Source organism: Solea solea, chromosome 4 (assembly GCF_958295425.1).
Source record: "Solea solea chromosome 4, fSolSol10.1, whole genome shotgun sequence".
Taxonomy (NCBI): domain Eukaryota; kingdom Metazoa; phylum Chordata; class Actinopteri; order Pleuronectiformes; family Soleidae; genus Solea; species Solea solea.
In genome coordinates this window covers 1,425,424-1,441,194 of record NC_081137.1, presented here as the reverse complement: position 1 = coordinate 1,441,194, position 15,771 = coordinate 1,425,424, and positions in this window count along the sequence as shown.

Below are 15,771 nucleotides of genomic sequence, written 5' to 3'. Positions count from 1 at the left end.
GACATACAATATTTGGACATTTGACAGTTTATATTTTAACTTTCTGTTGACATATTATACGAATGACATTATGGACAGATGTTGACAGTATGACGTCATACAATCTAATAATATATTTGACACCAAGTCAATTTTTTTTTTAAAACACACACGTCCGTGTGTTTGCTGTGGAGCAGTGACGTCACATTAGCAGCAGCTAACCTGCTACTGGCCAGACTAGATACTCATTCTTCACAGTTTTAATGATATATTGACAGTTTTTGTTGAGGGCATTCTTTGACATATGTGGACAATTTATATGTTAACGTTTTTGATGACATACTAAACTAGGAAAGTTCATATTTGGACAGTTTTTACGACATACTATCGCATTGAAAACACTGTCAACAAGTGTGTTTGCTGCGGAGCAGTGACGTCACGTTAGCGGTAGCAGGTGTAATCTGTGTTCAGATCGCTCAGGTCGGGTGTGAACAGAGCGTCAACAGAGAATCGAAGTGAGCAGCATTTACCACACGACTGTCCACACGTTTGTCCACATGTTTGTCCGCGATGCTTCTCGTCCTCCTCTCGTTTCTGTCTGTGCGTAGATGAAACTCCGCCTCCGACAAAGGAAGTGGAACATTCCAAATAGATCGACTCAGAGGGGAGGAGTGGAATGTACCAAGTCACGGAAAGTACACAAAGGCTTTTAAATCAGTGTGTGTTTGTGCAGGAGCAGCTCCACCTGTAATTAATCAACGTTCATGTCCTCGCTGGAAAAATAAAAGTAAAATGGCAGCTGAAATTGTTGTTATTAAAAAACATTTTTGCTAAAACAGAGAAAAAAAACCCACCACCTGTAGTAAATGCTGCCACCTGCTGGACGTCCTTTCCCCCTCATCTTATAAAAGCTGCCTAAATGATCCCTTTATCTTAAAATAATCAACAATAAATGTTATGACAATAAATTGATGTTTTTCCTTGTTGTGTTCAAGTATTACATGGACACTTTTGACAGTTTACAATTTTTGTCGACGTATTATACTAGCCTAGTATAGTATGTCTTCAAAAACTGTCCAAATATAAACTGTCAAAAGTGTCCTAGTATTACTCAGACATTTTTGAAAGTTTATGCTTAGACAGTTTGTCTCGACATACTATACTGGGATTTTATTTTACTTTTTTGACAGTGTATATTTGGACAGTTGTTGACATAAGAGGACAATTTAACAGTTTATTTTTGGACATTTTCTGTCGACATATTATATTCGAACGTTCAGGGTGTCCCCCGCCTATCGCCCTATGTCAGTTCACATTTGTCCAGTTTCTGACGAAATACTATATTAGGGCTTTTCTTTGGACATGTTTGACAGTTTATATTTAGACAGTTTTGTTGTGTCCAAATAATTGTTACACTCATGACGTTAAGTGCAAAAAATGTCACATTGAAATCCATTCAAACTGCAATTTTTCTCACTTCCATTAAAGCAAAATGCATTTTATTATATCATGGATGGATGGATGTTTGTTTGTCTGGGCGTTTGCCTTGGAAGTGATAATTGTTACTACTCTCCACCAGATGGCAGTGTTTTTGGACTTATTTAGGGAAAAAACTTGCTTTTTCCACGAGATGACACTGTCAACACACTATACTAGGACATTTTGACATTTTATATTTGGACAGTTGTAGTCTTTTCGTCTGCTTTCAATCTTAACTTCTGTTGAACTATAAAGAGCTTGTTTGTTGCTTATAGGAATTGAACCCATGACATCAGAGGTTCACAACAGCTTTCTTAACCCCTGAGCTACCTGCTCCTACAGTTCCAAACGTTTTGAATGACCTTTGACTGTTTACATTGAATCTTGAGCTTAAAAAACCCCGATGACATTTGAACTCACAATCTGATAAATACAAGTCTTGTACTCAGAATCTGAAGTTTATATATTTTTATATTTGACCAATCGGCTCTGAACTTTATTTGAGACCTGGTCAGAAATCACCACTACATGTGCATTCATTTAAACTCAAAAACATTCAATAATAAATGACTGTTAATTTGGATTTAAAGCTGATCTTCGTGCGTTTTTCTGCCCCCTAGTGGCTGAAAACCAAGACATTTGAAAGAGTGAACCTCGCTGGAGTCGCTTATCGCCGCGTTGTTGTTGTTTTTTTTGGGTCAAATTACTCCCAATAAACGTCGCCATGAGTTTGGTCTGTTTGGCGTTTGTGGGCGGAGCTGATGCTTCCCCGTCTGCCGGTGTAACCTGGCCTCTGGGCCTCACTGTACGTTGCAAAGTGTTTTTTGTTTTTTTTAATAGGATTATAATGACAGTTATGGTTTGCAAGAATTGATGTCTGTGACTTTTATGAGGTGTGAGTGAAGGGGCGGGGCCAGGCGGCTCATAAAGGCCCGCAGGAATGTTAATTGGCCGAGGCCACGGCTGCCCTCTTTGTTCCGCTCGCTCACACTGGGGCTTCTGTTGCGCCAGTTAAAAAGGCCAAAGCACTGATTTAAAATCTGTGACTTTAACCCCACGCACTCCCAGGCACCTGCCCCCCCCCCACCGACCCACCCACCCTCAAACACACACACACACGTATGTGTACAGAGCTGATCCCACCTACAACACCCTCCACCCCCACATTTTCTGACCCTCCCATTCTTTCTTCTTCTTCTTTCCTCATTTCCTCCATGTTTCCTCATTTCCACCCCTGCTGGGTTTGATCCAGTGTTGGGGTCGGGGGGGTGGGGGGGTCATTTTCACTCCAGCATCATCTGGTCCATCAGGTGATAGTAAATACTGAGGGTCCTTGCATCCATCTCGTCACGTGCTCGAGAGAGAGAGTTCTTTGTAGATCTGATCCTGATCGACACATGTGTGTCAGTGAAAGCAGCTGCCGGGGGCCGTTGACTTAGAATTTCCTAGGGGGCGCTGTGGAGCCGTTTGCACAGTCCAGGGACCAACATCTGACTTGCTGGTGTGCTACTGTTGGACAGTGTGTTGATTTGCGTGTGCCGTCAGGGCATCGAGGTTCGATACATGTGGAAAAATATCACTTCACAAACATTTCATTTTCTTGAATTCAGTTTTTCTTTTTACGCCTAAAAACCAAAGTGTAAAAGAGGTAAAAGGTATAATAACAAGGTACAGAACAATAAATGCTCGACAGTGGGGGCAGATTTAATGTCAGTGGGAAATCGTTCCATAGTTTGGGGGCAGCTCTGAAATGACACTGCCACCGATCACAGAGCGGTGGATTTATTTGTTTTTTTTACGGCTGCAACAAAAATGTTCAGTGAGTTCTTCTGCTTCCTTTTTTCCTCCAAGATAACTTTCACTTCCGATATCTGGAAGCTACCGAAGCGTTTAGGAATCACGGTAACTGAGAAGCCGACGCCACAAACGTGCGGCGCTGGTGAATCTTGGGAAAAAAAATCGCTGATTTTCAACAACAAGACATTTAACCACCACAATAACTGTGAAGCTGTTAAATATGGGACACAAACAAAGGTCATAAGATGGATTTGAACTTGACGGAGCGACTTCATCCGACCCGATGGGCTGCTTGTCCTCCCCGCCCCGCCCCGCCCCTCCCCTCCCCTCCGTCCACTTTGACGTGACAGAAAGTGTGTCTATCTGCTCGAGTCTCTCCATGATTTCCTGGGGAAGTGTTCCTTTAGAAAAAGACAAGGTTGGAGTTGCCGGGGGGAGTCGGCTGATAACGGCCTCAGGTTAAGATGAGGTGGGAGGCGGGGAGGCGTCGTCCGACACGCGCTATCAGAAGACGGAGCCTCCGGGCAAACAAACAGCTCTGACCTTCTGAAAACAACGACAGCAGGGAGCAGCTGATAGGAGGAGACGGATCGGTCGAGGTTGGTGCGGCGAGTGTGTGTGTGTGTGTGTGTGTGTTTGCAGGGGAGGTGGAGATCAGGGGGCAAAGGGGCATCGAGGCCAAGAACGATCTAATCACTCCGCGATCTCAGTGTCCATTAAAGAAATCAGAGTGTCTGCACTTCAGGGCAGTGATGTGCACATTGTGTTGTGAGTGACGTGTGCAAACCTGAAATTAATACAGCAGAGGTGGCATTCTGTGCCTCACAGAGCTCAGAATCAACCTCTAGGGGGAGCCACCATCCACGCGAGCGGCCCTGAGCATTGTCACATGCATTTAGCGGGGACATTGCACATGAATGAACATAAACATGTCCATATTTATATATTTATATATACATATACATGCCTGGTTTCAGCTTTTGACTAATTTATATGTAAATCCGCGGCAGGTTGACGGAAGAAAACACAAAAACAATAAGAGGTATTTCTTGAACCCGAACCCTTCAACGTGATGCAGCAACACAAAAACCAGGAAACCAGGATGACACTTTTTAAAATCTCAAATTATAAACGTGGCCGGTGCTGAAGTGCTTATTTTATTGCACTTCGATCCAAAGAAAATTGAAGTCATTACACTTTTTTTTTCTTTTTTTTTTAATTATAAAGCCCATACCCTTTCCATTTTAGAGGCAAAATTCAAACTGTATTAATATTGAATAAAGCAGGAAATACATCTCATAATTATGAGATTATGAGATAGTAAATCATGCTTTTGAGTTAGTAAGTCATAATTCTGAAAAAATATCTCATAATAATTGTAAGATTATGAACAAGTAAGTCATGATTCCAACAAAAATCCCATAATTATGAGATTATGATCTAGTAAGACATCATTTTGCCAAAATATCTCATATGAGATTATGAGATCATATAGATTATATATATATTTAAAGGATGGAAACGGGCGGGTGTTTTTCTGTGTGACACGTCCAGATAGATGAGACAGATGAGACAGATGAGACAGATGAGACAGCAGCAGCACAGAGTTCACTGAAGAGGAGGGAGGGTCAACAAATTCTTTGATTGCTGAACCTTGTCATTCAGATACGAGGGAGGGACTTGAACGCTCGGCAGACTCACAACACTCACTACACGCACTACACTCACATTATAAATCATGAATAATCGGCATTAAACAAGTTGTATTGGTCTCACAAATACTTCAAACAAGTAAGAGGAAGGAAGATTTTCCTGCTGCTTCAATGTCAATATTTTCCTCGTTTCTTTGTAACGAAGAAAACTCAAAAATTGGTGAATTTACAATTGCAGCAACACACAATATTAAATAAGACATTATCTCACTGTTTTTTGACAGGAAACTGAAGTTTGTAAACCTGCTCACTCTCCCACACCAAACCTCATAGAGAAAATCACCGATTTTACTTCACAGCACATAGGAGTTGTTGATCCACGGCTGCCTCGAACCGTAAATTCAAATTGTTATTTAGTGACTTCTGTGTTTGAAATGCTTCGTTCAGATTGAGCTCAGTGACACACAGTGACCACACGAGGCAGCAGTAGACAAGCAGCTTGTGTGTCCCCGCGAGCTAAAATTGCTGATTTTCTCTATGGGGTTTGGTGTGGGAGAGTGAGTGGTTTATAAACGTCAGTTTCCTGTTGGAAAAATCTGTCTAACAGTGAGATAAAGACGTGAACGTGTTCTTAAGACACCGTAGATTTAGGCTAAAATAGATTATATTCAGTGAGACTTCTGATAAATCTCTTTTCCTTGTGTCACTCTCCCACACCAAAGTCCATAGAGAAAATCAGCGATTTTAGCTCGCGGCGACACAGGAGCTGCTGGTCTACTGCTGCCTCGTGTGGTCACTTTGTGTCACTGAGGTCAATCTGAACGATGCATTTTAAACACAGAATTTTACAAAATAACACGTGTGAACTCACTGATGGAGGCAGCAGTGGATCAACAGCTCCTGTGTAATGGGATGTCAAAATCGTTAATTTTCTCTATGGGGTTTGGTGTGGGAAAGTGAGCAGGTTTACAAACTTCAGTTTCCTGTTGGAAAATATAGATAAAAACATCAAACATATTCCTAAAATGTGAGTTCTCAGCACAGGGGGCGCTCATGATGATGGTTTGATGTTTGTGAAATATCGCATGACGTTGCCAGTATTTGATGTGAGGCATCACAGTGCAGATACATGTGGGCTCACTATTTGGCAAGTGTTTCCTTTTTTTTGCTTTTTTTAATAATCTATTTTTTAACTTATGATAGGCAGTTTATTGAGAACCATTTTTTTTTAACTTACATTATTTTAATCAATGGAAATTTGCTTTCTTATAATTTTACAGTGAATTGTTTATTAACTATTCCTAAATAAAATGACAATTTAAACAATAATCTGGCATTTTACAGAGTAATTGATTAAAAACTGAATCTTTATGTTGTTTATGAGCAGCTTCCTCCACATGGGGGCAGCAGTGAGGGCCAGACTGCACTGAAGTGGATCTGCACTGTTGTTAGCTGTGATATACGGCTGCTGCAAACATCCCCTAAGTGCATCTCAAGGTTCATTGAAAGGGTGAATAAGATCTATAACTCTTGTGTGGATGTCGTCTCTTTCTCTCCCTCGGTTGCAACTTTACACACATTTTTTATTGAAAGCGGGAGAAAAGTCAGTTTCTGTATTCTTTTTATTATGATTTCAACTGAAAAAAACACACAAGCAGCCGTCCTGAAGATTATTAGATGTGGGAAATAATCCAATTTGCAATCATTTCAACCTAACATGACCGTAAAAAGCTAAAATCCAGCATGTGTCTGTATTTGTGTATTAAATGTCGGGATTTTCTGATGAACTTCCTGAAAACAGTGAAGCAGGAGCCGCCGTGTACGGATTAAACCACATCTGGACCCAATGATCACGCACAGAAAAGTTGGTTGATCGCATCAACTGTCGTCACTTCCAGAAGCAGCAGTTTAAGTGATTCCTTAGGAGCAAGCTTTATGTTACACAGAGACACTCATTGGCCACTTTATTAGGTACACCTGCTTCTCAACACATATCCAACCAGCAGCAACTCATCTGTGGATCCCGACCCAGACTTTGGGAACCACTGCTTCACACAATCCTTCAGTTTCAGACAATTTTGTAGCTTGTTTGAGGAAAAGTAAACTATTAAAAGCTAAAATTGAATGTAACGGATTGGCTGTATCGTCAGTGTAGAGATTAATCTTTGCATTGTGGTGTAAACGAATAAAGACGAGGGGTCCCAGGATGGACCCCTGAGGGACACCATGAATGTCAGCCAGTACACATCACATGTCATTTACACGTCAACTATTTCCTCTTTAGAGCTGCTGTTGTTGTGTTTTTATGTCTGAACTGAACTGAAAATGAGCTAAAATATTAGAATAGAGAAATTCCTTGAGTTGTTTACCAGCAGGATTTTCCACAAACTGATAAAAGCTGAAGGAAAGTGACTTTAAAGTTCTGAAGAACTGCCGATCTCCTGGGATTTCAACACACACAATGTCTTTAGGGTTGAGAGTGAACACACAAACTTGTTTTTACATCTGAGTGAGGACACATCTGAGACATAACCATCACAACTAAGTGCCTAACCTTAACCTTTACCCTTACCCTTAACCTACCTGAAGCCTAATTCTAACCCTAACCCTAAAACCAGGTCTTAATCCTGAAAAAGCCATTTTTAGTGGTGTGAGGACCAGCCAAAATGTCCTCACTTCCTTAGGTATATAGGTTTTTTTGGTCCTCAGTGACACAAGGCATTCCCTCGTCCTTGACCCGCACCTCAACCATCACAACTAAATGCCTGACCCTAGAACCAGGTCTTAACCCCCCAACAAAAACATTTAAAGACGTGAGGACCAGTCAAAGTGTCCCCACTCTGTATGGTTTATACCATTTTTTTGTCAATGACTAACCCTAACCTTTAAACATAATCACAATTCAAACTTAACCAGTTCCTCAAAAATGAGGTTCTGCTTCATTGGGACCAGGTTTTTGGTTTCCACGAGGACTACTGGTCCTGACAAGGTCAGTGTTTATGCCAGAAAAATCCCTTTTACTTTCCCTTAAATGTCTTCCCTTAAACTATTTGGCAAGTGTTATTTCCTTTTAATGCTTTTTTAAAGTGTTAATAATCAATTTTTTTTACTTTATTAACTTAGACAGGCAGTTTATTGTAAGAGCAACAATTTTTTTTAACTTATATTATTTTAATCTTCTAATCTATTTTTTTTTTAAAAACAAGTGCAAGTCGCTAGAAATATAAGTAACAAAGAAAAAGTACATTTGAATTCTTTGTAATGTAACAAAGTATTTGTACTTTGTTACATTACAACACTGCATCAGACACACACACACACACACACACACATTACAAAGTGTTGTGTTTTCCTCTTAATTTGAAATGAGTCATTTCCTGTGGGTGGAGACGCCGCCGTCCCGTGTCACAATTAGAGAAATCCCAGTTGCCACCAGTAACAACCCCGAAAACCAACCAGACCCCACCCCCACCTTCACCTCGACCCCCAACGCCCCCCTCCCCGCCCAACCTTTTCCCAAAAAAGCCCTAGACTCTTTGTCACCGTGGTGATTGGTAGACTAAACAGCGTGCAATATTCACCAGATCCACAACCCACTGGATCATTACAAACATTAAGACGATACAAAAGGAAACAAAACTCGTGACCCCACCTCGCCCATGCGTCCCCCCACAAACCCCCCAACCTCTCACACTCACTATTTTAAGTGCATGCAGTCACATGGGCCAGCAATTATACACACACACACACACACACACACACACACACACACAGACAGACAGACCGAAGCCTATATATTCTTAACATTCTTTGGCCGGTAAACAAACGGGCCGGACAGATGCATCACTCCAGGCAGACAGAAAGATTCTGAGAGCTGGGAATGTTTACACGGCTCTGTCGCCCGCCGAGGCCTTAACCAGCGCCGGCTAAGACACAGACGGAGACGAGCGGTCGACGAGGACGACTGACATTGAAATCAGTTTGTGAAAAAGTCTGTCCGTCAAGTTTTCCTTGTTTCTCTGAAGCACCGCGGTATCAAAAGCATGAACGCGGGTGACGCTCCACGACCTTAATGAGATTTTTCCCTCTCATGTGCACAAAGACGCACGACGTGTGCAAACTAAGACGCGCCAAATATGTGCTAAACAGACGCAGCTAGAAAGAGCTGCAAATATATATGTGCTAAATGTGCAAAGAGTCATGTAAAAAAGTCACAAAGAGGAAACAACAGCGATGTCAAATAACAAAAAGGTGCAAGTGTGTGAAAAAACAGAAGAATTAATATAAAGATGCAAAACGTGCAACAACCAAACTAAGTATTGGCAACAAAAATGTAAAAAAAAGAAAGAAAATATTCACAAAGTGACTTAAATGGTCACAAAAGATCTAAACTTTGACAAATACTAAATGTGGTAAACAAAAAAAAGCCCAACAAAAAGTGTAAAAAACAGCCACAAAATCTTTCGTGCAATAACGTGCGATATGGTCGCAAAAGGGTTAAATGAAGAGCCTCAAAACATGTATTAAAGATGCAAAACATGCAGAAAAACACGCTAAATATTAGCTATGAGATGTGAAAAAGAGAAAGAAGAGAAGTGAACCTTCTACAAAAGTGCAAATTGTGTGCAAAGTATTTGCAAAGTCATATAAAACAGCCACAAAACTCATATAAACATGCAAAGCGTGCAAACAACCTGCTTGATATTATCAGCGAGATGTTAATCAGCTCCAGAAAAGATGCAAACAAGATCACAAAGAGCCACAAAACTTGTAAAATATACAAAACAGCAGAGATACCAAATAACAAAAAGGTGCAAAGCCTGTGAAAATCCATGTATATTGGTCACAGGAGCCACAGACGTAACATGAAGCTGCAAAACGTGCAATAATCAAGCTAAAAATGAGGAAAAAACAGCAACCAGAGAATGTAAAATTCTACAAAGACTGAAAATGTGCAAGAAAAAAATACACAAAGTCATATTATGTGCAATAACGTGCGATATTGTCACAAAAGGGTGAAACGAAGAGCAACAAAACACACTTTAACATGCACAAAAACATGCTAATTATAAGAAAGAAGCGTACAGAAGTGCTCACTGTCTGCAGGGTATTCACAAAGTCATGTGAAACAGCCACAAAACTCATATTAACATGCAAAACGTGCAACAAACATGTTCAATATTATCAACAAGACGTGAATCAGCTCCAAAAACCATGCAAAACAAGATAATTAAGAACCAGAAAAGGTGTTAAAAAGGCAAAACATTCAGCACGCTGTGCCGAAATATGACCTTTGACATATCAAACAGACTCACAGCGACATGTGGGATAAAAGTACGTTTAATTAAAAGTAATATAAGGATGCAAAATGTTTAATAACCTGGGATACAGGCAATGAGATGTGAAACCGTCAAAGATTAAGATGCAAAAACATGTGAATCAACTGCAAAAAAGAGATGCAAAATAAGGAAAAAGAAAATATTTGCAAAGTGATGTCAACGAACCCAGGTCACAAAGAGTCTAGAAAACCTGTGAAACAACAAGCAGACTCAAAATGTAAGTCAACATGTAATAAGACCGAAATGGGTCCACAGGGTTCCTCCGCAGGGTTCCTGGGCTCGCCCTTAGAGACAGCGAGAAGCTCGGTCACCCGGGACAGGTTCAGAGACGAGGCGCTCGGGCACCTGGTCGGGATGAAACAGGAAAAATCGAGTCAGTACAATTTGAATTAAGAGTTCAGACCTGTGATTACGAGCTTGACGGACGTCTGCTGCCAATGAAGGTGTTGGAGGTCCGAGTTGACCTGAAGTCAAGGATGGACACCTGGAAGAGGCCGACTGGGCCCTGAAGCCCCAGCCTCTGCGCTACTGTCCCCATAGCTTTCATTCATCCCAATATTTACACAGGCTCTTCATCGGTCTGTCATGGTGAAGATTTTCATATCCTCACCTGTGGTCACGAGCTGTGGGGGGGGGGGGGGTACGACTGAAAGAAGGGTGTCCGGTCTCGCCCTTAGAGATAGGGTGAGAAGCTCGGTCATCCGGGACAGGCTCAGAGTCGAGCCGCAACTCGTACGCATCGAGACGAGCCAGATGAGATGGCTCGGGCCTCCTGGACGCCTCCATGGTGAGGTGTTCCGAGCACGTCCCACTGGGAGGAGGAGGCCCTCGGGGAAGACCCAGGACTCGCAGGACAGATTCAGTCTCTCGGTTGGTCTGGGAACGCTTCGGGATTCCGCCCCGGAAGAGCTGGACGAGGGAAGTCTGGGATCAGGATCCGTCCCGGTTCAGGATCCGTCCCGGTTCAGGATCCGTCCCGGTTCAGGATCCGTCCCAGTTCAAGAGCGGAGAAGACACTTCACATGCGGACGGCTCCAGAGATTCTTGAGGCGGTGGGCAGACATTTTGGAGTCCCCCCCCCCGCCCCCCGGATACGAATGAGCTGACCACATTCTACCGAGACTCCACATCAGTCAAAGAGATATATGCCACTTCCTCCACACACACACACACACACACACACACTGCGTCCCCCGTCTCCATCAGTCACGTCCTGAGGCCGATGAACTTCCATCGTCTCCACCGTTGATAACAAGCCTCTTAAGCTTTGGCGGCTAATCAAGCTCAAAGGAGAGAGAGAGAGATAGTGGAGGAGAACAAGAGGTCTGTCTGTGGATATGGAGATGTCTCTCTCTCTCCCTCCCTTCCCTCTTCATTTTCAATTTTCCCTTATCTCCTCCACCCCCCCCCCCCCCCCCTCCCTCCACAGGGGGAGGCCTAATAGCTTGTGAGGTGCGGTGGTGGGGGTCGGGGTTGTGGGGGTTTTGGACTCTCCAGAGTTTCTCCACATACCAGCATCGTTCACTTCAACTGGAGAGAGAGAGATGGGGGGGGGGGGGATTGATAAATCATCCGGGGTCACTCTGCTTCCATGTTCCCCCCGAGTTACGGAGATAGTGAAGAGAGAAGGATGTAAGAAAAAAGAGAAAGAATGAAAGAAAAATGGAAAAAAAAGAAAGAAAAGAAAAAACAATTTGTTTCAAACGTCTGAGACTTTGATGAGTTTCCAACCAGAGGAAACTGAAATAAACAGAAACAAGTGACTGCTGCTGCTGCTGCTGTCAGTGCTGCTGATGATACTGCTGCTGTCACTGATACTACTGCTGCTGTCACTGCTGCTGCTGCTGTCACTGCTGCTGATGATACTGCTGCTGTCACTGATACTACTGCTGCTGTCACTGCTGCTGATGATACTACTGCTGCTGCTGCTGCTGTCACTGCTGCTGATGATACTGCTGCTGCTGATGATACTACTGCTGCTGCTGCTGCTGTCAGTGCTGCTGATGATACTGCTGCTGTCACTGATACTACTGCTGCTGTCACTGCTGCTGCTGCTGTCACTGCTGCTGATGATACTACTGCTGCTGCTGCTGCTGTCACTGCTGCTGATGATACTGCTGCTGCTGATGATACTACTGCTGCTGCTGTCACTGCTGCTGATGATACTACTGCTGCTGCTGCTGCTGTCACTGCTGCTGCTGATGATACTACTGCTGCTGCTGCTGTCACTGCTGCTGATGATACTGCTGCTGCTGTTACTGTTTCTGCTTCTGTTACTTCTGCTGCTGCTGTTACTGTTTCTGCTTCTGTTACTTCTGCTGCTGCTGTCACTGTTACTGCTGCTGCTGTTACTGTTACTGCTTCTGTTACTGCTGCTGTTGTTACTGTTACTGCTTCTGTTACTGCTGCTGCTGCTGCTGCTGCTGCTGTTACTTACTCGCGTCGCGCGTCTTAATATCAAGTGATGATGAGTTCATTCTGCAGAGATGTTTTGCTGAGCTAACATTGAGCATCATAAATACGTTAATATTGTGAAGTGTTTACGGCTCCATCGCAGAACAAACACTTTTATTTTCCTCCATAATAATAATCTACATTTCTGACACGTGTTGCTCAACTGGATGATGAACGGTTTTGGTGGAGATGTTTGGTCTTTTTGTTGGCGACGTGAGAGCAGTTTGGTTTGGCCACTCGCTCACTTTATCTCCCTCTTTGTTTCCCAACTTTGTTTCACTCCTTTATTTCTCTAATCGCTTCTCATAAACACGGCCGCGCGGTATCAGCGCAGACGTCTCATCCGCGGTGCTGATGCATCGTGGGAGCATTTTCCCCGGTCGTGTTTCGAGTGGCTCCGCGCAGCTGTGTTTACGCTCAGTCTGTAATTTTCACTCTTGAAAACACTTTCTATCTTATTTGTTGAATTTCTCCTCATTAATAAACAAAAGTCGTCTGGAGACAAAAGTCGGGGTCAGATGTGACTCACGTCCATGACTGCTGCACTTATCTTCAAAATACTATAAATAATACATTTAAAGTCATTTTTATAAAATTAAAAACACGTGACGAAAGAAAATGGGTAAAAATTGGACTGGAGAAAAGCTGTGTCAGTAAAACCTCGAGTGGCCACCTGCAAAATATGTGTAAACAACAGGCTCGATGTTAGTGAGGAGATATGATGCTGCCACAAAATGAACGCAAAAACTGATGCTAAATATGCACAAAGACATGTCAAATGTCAAATATCTACAAATGTGTGCAAACATATTTGCAAACTCATGTAAAACAGGCACAAAAAGTCACAAAACTCATTTTAAAATGATGAAAACGTGCAACAATGGGCTGAATATTAGTGAAAAACACGCAAATTAATGTAAGAAACGTCACATAAAGCCATACAATTCATGCAAAATGTGTGTAAAGACATGTCAAATGGTTAAATATTGGCAACAAGATACGAACCCAGAGATGCACAATATCTACAAAGCTGCAAAGAGTGTAATAAAGTATATGCTAAATATTGGTAAAGTCATGTAAAACGGTCACAAAGAGCCACAAAACTCATATTAAGATGAAGAAGAAAAGGGGAAGAAAACACAAGAGATGCCACAAAATTGATGCAAAATGTGCACAAAGACACGTCAAATGTGTGCAAAGAGATGTAAAACAGTCAGAAAGAGCCACAAAACTCATGTTAAGATGAATAAATCATGTAAAATGACGCCAAAACTAAACAAATCAGGTTCACTTCATGTACAGACACTTTGTTAAAATCAACAATTATAAAAGGTGTGGTTCAGTGTTTTTGTTTTGGTTGTGTGAGATATTAAAACATTACATTACCATAAAATGTGTCACAAAAAGAGTGTTTTGATCAAAATAAAATGCAACAAAAGAGGCAAAAACATGAACAAGTCAAAGTCATTATCCACAGGTGAATGACATCAGGGCGGGGCAGACAATCACAGACAGGAAGTCAAACTAAGCAAAGTACACACACCAGGAAGAACTACAAAATAAAACAGAAAACCAACCTGTCACTTTTGTAACTTTTTTTAACGTTTTGTGTCACATTTTAAAGCCTCGCTCTCCTGCCTTACTGAAGTCCAGAGAGAAAACCAGACGTCGCGACACACGACAGTCGTCGATCCACTGCTGCATATATATATATATATATATATATATATATATATATATATATATATATATATATATATATATATATATATATATATATAACTTCAACTTTAAACATTAATCTTTGTCTAAAGATTTGGTGAGTTTTTTTTTCTTTTTAACCAAAGAAATCACTTTAAAAAATGTCATTATTGGTTAAAATATTAGTTTGACCTCTTTGGTGACGACTCTGGGCAGACAGACAGACAGACAGACAGGCAGGCAGACAGACAGACAGTCATCATTCCTGAGGCGGCAGGAGCCGCAGGTGCTGCTGCAGGAAGCGGATGAAGGATGGTTTTGTGAATCCACCTGGTCACCTGACCTGCAGGGACTCGCGTAAGCTCCGTGTACTTTCTCCCCCCTCCGTCCCTCTTCCCTCATCCGTCTTCCTCCTCTTCCTCCATCCGTCTCTCTCTCAAATCATTCCCACGAGTCTCTTACCTCATCTCCTCTCCTCCTTGAGCCCCTGTCCTCCCGCTGTCCTCCCCCCCGCCGTCCTCTTGTCATCTCTCCGTCTCACATCACCTCATCCAACCCTTGTCCCATTCAGCGTCTCCACCAGCTCAGCTCGTCTTCACTCAGACTGGTTTTTTTTAACAGATGCAGGAAAACGGCGTCTCCTTTAAAGCTGCAGTGCGTGAGCTTTGTTGTTGTTGTCATCATTCTGCCTCCGGTTGTTCTTCAGCAGAGCAGGGGCTGCGTGCAAATGGCTTTTATTGCATAATTCTATATTTAAAGTCGCACGACGAGAAAACGAGAAGGAAGCTGTTGGTGCTTCCTGAAGGTCACAGGTCACCAAACATCGTTTTACACATTACACCCTCACAAAGTGTTATCCCGAGCCTTTACCACAACTAGTTAACGCCTAACCCTAACCTTAACCTGTAACCACAATTCAAATCTTTGCTCTAAACTTAACTCGTCCCTCAGAAATGAAGGTTCTGCCTCATTAGGACCAAGTTTTGGTCTCTGCAAGGACCACTGGTCCTGACAAGGTCAGTGTTTAGGACAGAAAAAATGTCCTAAAGAGGTAAAACATACAAGAACACACAAACACTCACACTCTGCATTTTTCGAGTGTTGCTGACACAGGAGTGGCTGGTCGACTGCTGCCCCGTGTGGTCACTTTGGTAAAAGGACCGTAGACTCTGCAGCATCTGATAAAAACTCACGGTGTTGCACGTTGTCAAGGTCTGACACAGGAGGTGGAGAGGAGAGAGGGAGGGAGGGAGGGAGGGAGAGGAGTGAAGAATCTCCAAAGACAAGCATAAAAAGGTGAAGGTTCAGGCCGTGTGGAGAAATGTTCGTTTATTTACTCTTCATGGCGCAGCATAAACTGTCATAAGTCA